Below are 9497 nucleotides of genomic sequence, written 5' to 3' on the forward strand. Positions count from 1 at the left end.
TTAAGGATAATAGGAATTTTGCTGTTATGGTGGTAGTTGAAGAAACTATTCCCTGCTGACCAAATAGTGAGTAGAAAAGGGATGAAAAAATATGAAGTAAACAAGATTATCACAAAATGTGAAGCTGAGGGTATGGAAAATTTTGTATAACCTTAAACAGAGAAATCGGAATGCTGGGGGTGGGGATGGGCAAAAGATAAGAGGGAATAATCAGAATACGTTTTTAATCAAAGTGCCACAAATCACAACTATACCTATGGGGAGAGCAGAAATGATTTTAAAACCCTCACCTCAAGCAAAGGGAGATAAAGAACAAATAAAGCAAATTTAAGGGGAAATCTCCAACGTTTAAGTCTCCAACTTCTCTTCAGCCAAAGAAGCTTTACCCGCCCCCCACCCAAAACTTAACAAATAATCTTAGATTTATCCTTCAAAGTAGCTTTTCATTATTTGGGTTGACTTAACATCTGAGGCATTGTCACTGGATCGGATCCAATCAAAGAGAAAGAGGAACAAAAATCACCACCACGGGCATGCTTACTAGGGTGAATCCTAGGTTCTATTTCATTCTTAAGAGTATGAGCAAACAACCAAGCTATATAAGCAGATGACTACTGTGACACATAAAAAACTGTACGTATTGAGCGTATATCAACAGTTTAGTTTTATAATTAAATGAGTTAATAACATTTAATTATTTGACAATAATTGTAATGCACTATACCTAAGCAGGAAAGGTAAACAGTTCATGTAAAAATGACTGCAATTACTACTGCTAAACTCCAGCCTAAGCAAACATTTATATTCTTCTCACCTTCCTTTGTTAAAATCAAAAGTTAAGATCACATAGCTTTTGAAGTTCATTTTAACGACTTGATGCCTTACTAACAAACAGGGTTCCTACCCACCCAACTGGCCCAGGGTTCACTGTCTGGTCAACTGGACAGCCTTTAACTTCAAATTTAATTTGATCTCAGGGAAAACAACCTTTTACTTTATTTCTGGGAAGTTGAGGAAGTTGGTGGGGAGGCCTCTGTAGCTAGATTTCTTTATATGCTGATATCTACCTGAGGATATAAAATTATTTACCCTCAAAGAGCAATCAGTTCCACAGTCCATCCATTGTTTTCTCAATGAGGTCTATAAGGTATCAAAAGGAGTACCACTGAAAATGAAAAAGTGAGCTACTCCGGTAAGGCCCTCAAAAATGATGTGGTATGGAACAAGAGCTTGAGGAGCCAATGAGCTGTGCAGACAACAGTGTGGTAAAATTAGAAACCTGCTGTTTGTACGCTTAGCTATATTTTTATTACTTGCTTGTTTTCCCTTTGAATTTTGTAAAGTCTAATTTTTCAAATGATTATAAAAATAATACATAAATCAGTAAGAAATCAATAAACCCGAAAAAACTGTAAAGAAGAAAATGATCATCCATGATTTCTCCACCCAGTGATAATCATTGGTTCATACTGGTAAAGACTTTTTGAAAAGTCCAGCATGGCTCCACAGTACTGAAGAAAACTAAGAACCAAGGAGTTCGGGCTTTGAAGAAAGAAGTGTATACCCTTGGGGGCCAGCATAGCGGTGATAGAAGTAATCAGCTTGACAAAATGTGTACAGGAAAGTGAAACTCTGAAGGAAACTGCAGTGGCCACCTGTTCAGACATTTCTTTCTACCTGGACACTTGCCTTCAGATGCTTTTATTTTCTCAAATCTTCAAGAACTCATTATTATACTTCATGAAAGATGTCATTCTTTTACGTTCCCCTACCTACATTTCAAAACTAGTATCCCAGGTGCCAGAGTTGGGAAGCAAGAAGACCCTGATGGTATAGACTGTCCCCAAACAGATACAACCAAATAGATTTTCTATATTTCCCTGTTAATCTAACAGAGAGTGTAACAAAGAAAAATCAAAGTACACTGAGCATAATTAGCTTGCTTTAAGAGTAGAGTAGGAAAAAGTTGGCTGAGAGAGTTTGTGAAGAGGGGGGAAACCAGCACGATAAATAGTTCTGCATACCCAACATATGGGAAGGAAGGAAAGGAGAAGAGGAGTGAAGGCAGGAAGCACAGGAGAGTTGATTTGTGCTCAGGTCAAGAAGACACCAGGTTAAAGCTTAAATGAAATGGTTAGATGGTTAGGGAAATCTTTGCCCAAGCAGGCTAAGCTTGATTTGAGGGCTACAAGCTGGAACAAGTCAGTAGCAGACGTACTTTCTCTGCAGCATCCATTTAATACATACTTAATATCCACTACTTGCTAATAGAATTAGAAATGATTTCTGCCCTGGAGGTATGCACATGTCTAAAAAGGGGGAACGGTGAGTCAATCAATGATGACTGTCAGAGGGAAGTACTATGGCAGGGTGAGCACCTCAGGCTCTGAGTACAGAGGAGGGACAGTTCTACAGACAACTGCTGTGAGGTCTTTGAAACAGTCCTTTCCCAGTTGCTACCTAGCATCCCTGGAGGAGGTTTTGGAGGAAAGAGACTACAGATTGTTCAACTTGTGATTTCAAAGGCAATTGTAAGGTCCTATTGAAACCGCACAACTCAGATTGGGACTTGAACCACTGCATTTTAATTGAGATCACACACCAGGTCTCAGGACTTAATGAAGCTCAAGTTCTTTATGTTTTGTCACAAAAAGAGTTCAGTGAGAGACAAAGTGATAGGTAAGAAGTGGATTTATTTAGAGAGATACACATTCCATAGAATGTGGTCCGTCTCAAAAGGCAAGAACAGCCTTGAGAGAAACACAGTCCACAGACAGAGTGTGGGCCATCTCAGAAGGCAAGAGACCCCAAAATACGGGGTGGTTAGTTTTTATCAGCTGGATAATTTCACAGGCTAATGAGTGGGAGGATTAGTCCAACTATTTTGGAGAAAGGGTGGAGATTTCCAGGAATTGGGCCACCACCCACTTTTTGGCCTTTTATGGTTGGTCTCAGAACCGTCATGGCGCCTGTGGGTGTGTCACTTAGCATGCTAATACATTACAATGAATGTATAATGAGGCTCAAGTTCTACTGGAAGCTGAATCTTCTGCCATCTTGGACCTAGTTGGTTCCAACCAGTTTTTGTTGTGTCCTCAATGGCTATGTCATTCTTTTAAAGGTTGTGCCCTGTTCCCTTTCCGTCTGTTTCATTATTGCCTCTACATCTAACTTCAAAGCCTAACCATTTTTAATTTCCATTAGAAAGCTATAAATCCTAAAATTAAAGATAAAACAAATTTCAAACCCCATCAAAAAAATTTTTTTTTGATTGATTGATTGATTGCTATGTTGGGTCTTCGTTTCTGTGCGAGGGCTTTCTCTAGTTGCGGCAAGTGGGGGCCACTCTTCATCGCGGTGCGCGGGCCTCTCACTATCGTGGCTTCTCTTGTTGCGGAGCACAGGCTCCAGACGCGCAGGCTCAGTAGTTGTGGCTCACGGGCCTAGTTGCTCCGCGGCATGTGGGATCCTCCCAGACCAGGGCTCGAACCCGTGTCCCCTGCATTAGCAGGCAGATTCTCAACCACTGCACCACCAGGGAAGCTCCAAACCCCATCAAATTTTAAAAGAAATTTATTGTAGCTGAAGTTTTCCACAAAGAATTAATAATATCAAATATTTTCTAATTCTCATTGGAGGGAAGATAACTTGAGGAAAAGCTGAGACAGCCATTGGGACCAGTCCTCTTTAAATACTCCTGGACTTGTGGAGGGACAGGATTGGTGATTCCAAACTCTTGCCATTTTCTTCATGAACACTAGGTGGCAGAAGCTCCCAAGCATAGAACGTAAAGGCCGGAGCAAGACCCATTCCTGAACTTTCTGGCCTTTAAAATTTGGGCAAGGCAAGTACAATTTTCCCTCAGTTCTATGACACTATAAGCACTCATAGCTTGGGGATAACATACAATGGTGCTGTCTTTGATGAGGCTGACTATGCTTTCTGCCAACAACAACCCAGCTCAAATTATACCTGTAAATTGACTTCTGGGATTTCTTCATCATTTCCACAAACCTCATGTTTCTGGCCTCCTCTCTGCTTTCTTCAGCTCTTCTTTGAAAAGGGTTAGGAATTCCTGTCCCTAGAGAGTTTATGGAAATGACAGAAGACTTAATTCAGGATTGACATTTTTCACCTAGGAAAAAAATAATGGAATTTCAGACTTTTGAGGTGAATCGTGTTACATGATCACATTACCACTGGATTCTCTTTATTACCATCAGTTCTCGACTACTGATTTTCTTGATGTCAATTAGGGGAAAGAGTATGGCAGTTAAATGCCTAGACTCTGAAACCAAATTGCCTGGGTCCAAATTTGGACTCTGTCATTAGTTGTGTGGCTTTGGTCCTATTACTTAACTCTTCTGTTCCCAGTTTGCTAACTGTAAAATGGAGATAATAATAGAGTATATCTCATAAGGTTGTGGTGAAGATTTGATGAATTATTATTATAGCCCTTAGTGCCCAGCACACAGTAAGCACCATGAAAGTGTTTGCTACAGTTGTTTTTGTTTTTTGTTTTGGCTGTGTTGGGTCTTGGTTGCTGCGCGCGGGCTTTCTCTAGTTGCTGCAAGCAGGGGCTACTCTTCCTTGCGGTGTATGGGCTTCTCATTGCGGTGGCTTCTCTTGTTGCGGAGCATGGTCTCTAGGCACGTGGGCTTCAGTAGTTCTGGCTCGCGGGTTCTAGAGCGTAGGCTCAGTAGTTGTGGCGCACGGGCTTAGTTGCTCCGTGGCATGTGGGATCTTTCCGGACTAGGGCTGGAACCCGTGTCCCCTGAATTGGCAGGCGGGTTCTTAACCACTGCGCCACCAGGGAAGTTCCACTACAGTTACTGTTGACTCCTCTTTCAATATTCTATTTTTTTAAATATTTATTTATTTATTTGTTTAGCTGCGCCGGTTCTTAGTTGCAGCATAAGGGATCTTTTAGTTGAGGCATGTGAACTCTTAGTTGCGGCATGCATGTGGGTCTAGTTCCCTGACCAGGGATCAGACCTGGGCCCCCTGCATTGCGAGTGTGGAGTCTTAGCCACTGGACCACCAGGGAGGTCCTCAATATTCTATTAAGAAATTAGTAGATAAGTAGTGCTGCTGCAGAAGATGAATAAATTCTGTGTGAAGATTTCAAGTTTGTTGGCTGAAAACCATTGCTGCTATTTCTGTGGCAAATAAGCTCACAGAACAAACTATAATATCAGAACAGTAAAAAAAAAAAAAAAAAGTTAAATTCATGAATTAGTTTGAAAAGCAAAAACAAATAAAGCAGAAGTAAAAATGTTGGAGGAAAGTGAATAGCTTAAAATTTCCTAGATACTAAATAATAATGAAATATCATATCTTGTTCCTGCTCAAAATCGTTTATCTACCAGATACAGTCCAAAATAGTTTATCTGCCATCCAGCTCTAAAACTTTTTGAGACATAGTCCTCTATTCATTGGAAACACCTACTTTATTAGATTCTAGGACCCCTGCTTACTTAAACTCTAACTGTCCTCAGGGCACACACAAGAATATCCTTTCCAATACTTTCTTTCTAATCAGGACAGCAAAAGTGATTGGCTCAGCCTTATTTAGATCCTGCCTTACTCAATAAGGTTTAAGGCACTTTTCATGTACTCTAAAAATAAGAAGCTTTCCATGTCTTTAATTATATTTTAATATTAGACATAATTTGAACCAAAAAGAACATAAGACCAAGTATTACCTTTTTTTATGTATAAATTTATTTATTTATTTTTGGCTGCGTTGTGTCTTCATTGCTGCGTGCGGGCTTTCTCTAGTTGCGTCCAGCGGGGGCTACTCTTCATTGCGGTGCGCGGGCTTCTCATTGTGGTGTCTTCTCTTGCTGTGGAGCACGGGCTCTAGGCACATGGGCTTCAGTAGTTGTGGCTCGCGGGCTATAGAGCGCAGGCTCAGTAGTTGTGCATGGGCTTAGTTGGTCTGCGGCATGTGGGATCTTCCCAGACCAGGGCTCGAACCCGTGTCCCCTGCATTGGCAGGCAGATTCTTAACCACTGCACCACCGGGGAAGCCCCCAAGTATTACCTGTTAATAGGACCCTGCGTAGGTGAACTAATAAAAACAGCCTATAAGGTACTCTTTTCTATTGTTGATGGGAATGGAAAATGGTACGTCTTGGGAGAACTGGGCAATGTTATGGACGGGAGGTTTGTGTTTCTTCGACATTTAAATACTGAAACCCTACCCCCCGCCCCCCCACCGCTGCCGTGTTGGTATTAGGTGAGATCTTTGGGAGGTAATCATGATTAGATGAGGTCATGAAGATGGAGCCCTCATTAATGGGATTAGTGTCCTTATAAAAGTCATGAGAGAGCTTACTCCCCCTCTCTACTCTCTTTCATGTGAGGATATGAGAAGTCGTCAGGTTGCAACCCTGAAAAAGCTCTCACCAGAACCTGACCATGCTGGCACCCTGGTCTTGGACTTCCATCCTCCAGAACTGTGAGAAATAAATTTCTGCTCAGTCTGTGGTATTTAGCCTATGGCAGCCTGAACTAAAACAGGCATGATCTAGGAAAATTGCATATCACCTACACTTTAGCCCAGAAATTCCACTTCTAAAAATCTGTGCTCAAAACACAAAATGACAAACGCACAAGGCTATTCATTGTGGCATTATTTGTAAATGCAAAAGTCTAAAAACAACCCAAATGTCCATCAGCACAAGACTAGATAAAAGTCCTATGGTATATCTACACAGCAAGGTACTATGTAATTGTAAAAAAGATGAAGAATTATTTTAATATATTAACATGACATAATCTCCAGAATATTTTAAGTGGAAAAAAGTGTTTTTATAGTATGCTATGTTTTTGGTAAGGAAATGGGGAAGGATTTTTTCAAAATGAAATAATGGAACAAGCATCTAATAAAAATGATCACCTATAAAGTAATAAAAATGAACAGAGTGAAAGAGATGGAAATGCAGACAAAACTTCCGTGAATGCATCTTCTCGTATAGTTTCAACTTTGTAGTCAAGTAAATATTCCATATAATTTTAAAATAATATTAGATTAGAAAGTATAGTTCTAAAAATTAAAACCTCAATTAAAATAGCCTCACTGTACATGAGTCAATTATGCTTTAACCAAATAAAAATATTACTTCATTTGACTCTAAAACCAGTGTTTTTATTTTTGATCCTTGTGAAATATATTCTAAGGACAAAAAATGTCACAAAGGACTCACCTACATTCATTGGTCTTATTATTTATATCAGTATTGTTATTTTGAAAACATTATAAGTATGTTGTAAAACAAATCAAATAGGTAATTAAATTATGTTAATGTTGATAGAAACCAAGATTTTCAAGCTAAGAAAAAAAACATTAAAATCCAAGAATTTAAGTAAAATAAAGTAAAATTTAAAAGGAGGCATTTCCTGACTCTGCCTATTGAATAGCCTATAAGCAAGGACAACTCAGTAGCAGAAAACACAAGCAAAACATTGGGACCTCTAAATACCATTTAGAGATTCTAGATCTGAGGAAGAAAATGAAAAGGAAAAGCCAAAACACAACAATGCTTGAATTTGATACCTGAACTGTGGTTAATAAGAGAATGAATATCCTTATTCTTAGGACATATGTGCTTAAAGTATTAAGGGATAAAAAGACAATGTATGCATCCTACTTTCAGATGGCTTGAAAAAGATGAAAGGATGATAAAACAAGTGTGGCAAAATGTCAAAAACTGGTGTACCTTGAAAAAGGTATATAGTAATTTTTTGTATTACTCTTACAACTTCTCTGTAAGTTTGTCTTTATTTTAAATTATGTGAAAATAATTCTTTAAAAGAAAGGAGGCTTTCAACGGAACTTAATCTTATACACAGGCTTAAGATGTGTTGATTGAAACACATATATTCAAACAAATATCTTTAAGAAAATCATGAGCTCATGATACTTGATCACCTTTGGAGTTTTTTAGGGCACTAATTCATTAAAGATTGAGAAAGGAATGAATCGCACAATTTCCCCAGCCTTTCCTTAATAGACCTTATCTCAAGGTACCCAAATAAGTGATGAGGAAATGCTTTCCTTTATAGAATTCCAGCTAATAAATGCAGAAGGAATGGCAGAGTTAGAAAACTACTATTTTACAACTCAATATGATCATGGATCCAGCAGTAGTCACTAATAGCTGCTAAAACCATCTGGTGAGAGTTTGATGGGGAACTTGATAACGAAGGCATCAGGTTGACAACTGAACTCAAACTATGATTAGTGTTAGCATCACTAAAAGTGGGATAACCAGACATAATATGCCTCAGATGCAATACAATAGGAGGTATATGCAGCATCAACTATGTTTGCAAAAAAAAAAAAACAAAACCTGAATCTAATGAAGACTCTGCAGCCATCAGTTTTAGTTTATAGAACATTTGCAGAATAGGACAGTAAGTCAAACAAAACACACAAAAAGCAATCTGCCAGATCTAGAATGTGGGACAATCTACTAGACGAACAATCACATATACTAACAAGTAAATGGCACGAAAAGGGGGAGGAGGGCAGTGACTGGTAGAGATTAAAATTGACTTAAGGATGTAACAGTCAAATGCAATGTGTAAACCTTATTTAGATACTGACTCAACCAACTAACAGAAAAAAAATTTTGAGACAATAAGGGAAATTTGAATACAGACTATACTAAATAATACAAAAGTATTCAATTTTTAAGTGTGATTATATCGGTGTAGCTTACAGAATGAAAATTTTGTGCCCTTATCACTTACAGATGCAGCCTCAATTATTTACAGTCATATTATATTGCATGTTTGGGATTCTCTCTAAAATATTTCAGCCAAAAAAAAAAAAAAGGGTGGATAAGGAAAAGTAGGATTAACAAAATGTGCTTAGTTGTTGAAGCTGGGTGATGGGTACATGCAGATTCCATTTCTATTAAAAAGAGGGGGGGAAAAAAGCCTGGAAGACATATCAAAACCCATGTGTACTGTTTTAATACTACCTTGACACAGAACTCAATTTTACTCCTAGCCTTAAGAGTTTGGACTCCTGGAACAGCTTTTTGTATCCCATTATGAGTCTATTGCTGATTCCTACAATCCGCTCATCACAGTCTTCCAAACTGAGTTGAAACTTCTACTTCCATTACTGCACTGGCCCCAAACAAGAGAAGCATCTAGTAATTTTAGAAAGAACATGAGAGGCACCAGTAGAGCTCTGCTAGAGTAGCATTATCTCTTCAATTCTCCCTCCCTGAAAAAACAAACCAAAAAAAAAAAAAAACCCCAGAAAGCAACCGAGGTGTCTTTTTCATTCCTCAAGTAGATTGTAAGATAAGGCTTGTTACTCCTCTATACCTTCCATCATGTCTTTAACATATTAAGCTCTTAATAACTGTCTGCTGACAGATTTTCTGGGTAATGTAAGAGCTATCTGTGCATGTCTTAGAATTAAAAAGCAGAACTTCTAAAGCATCAAGAAATCTAAATCCAATATTTTAATATGT

This window comes from Balaenoptera acutorostrata, chromosome 3 (genome assembly GCF_949987535.1).
Source record: "Balaenoptera acutorostrata chromosome 3, mBalAcu1.1, whole genome shotgun sequence".
NCBI lineage: Eukaryota > Metazoa > Chordata > Mammalia > Artiodactyla > Balaenopteridae > Balaenoptera > Balaenoptera acutorostrata.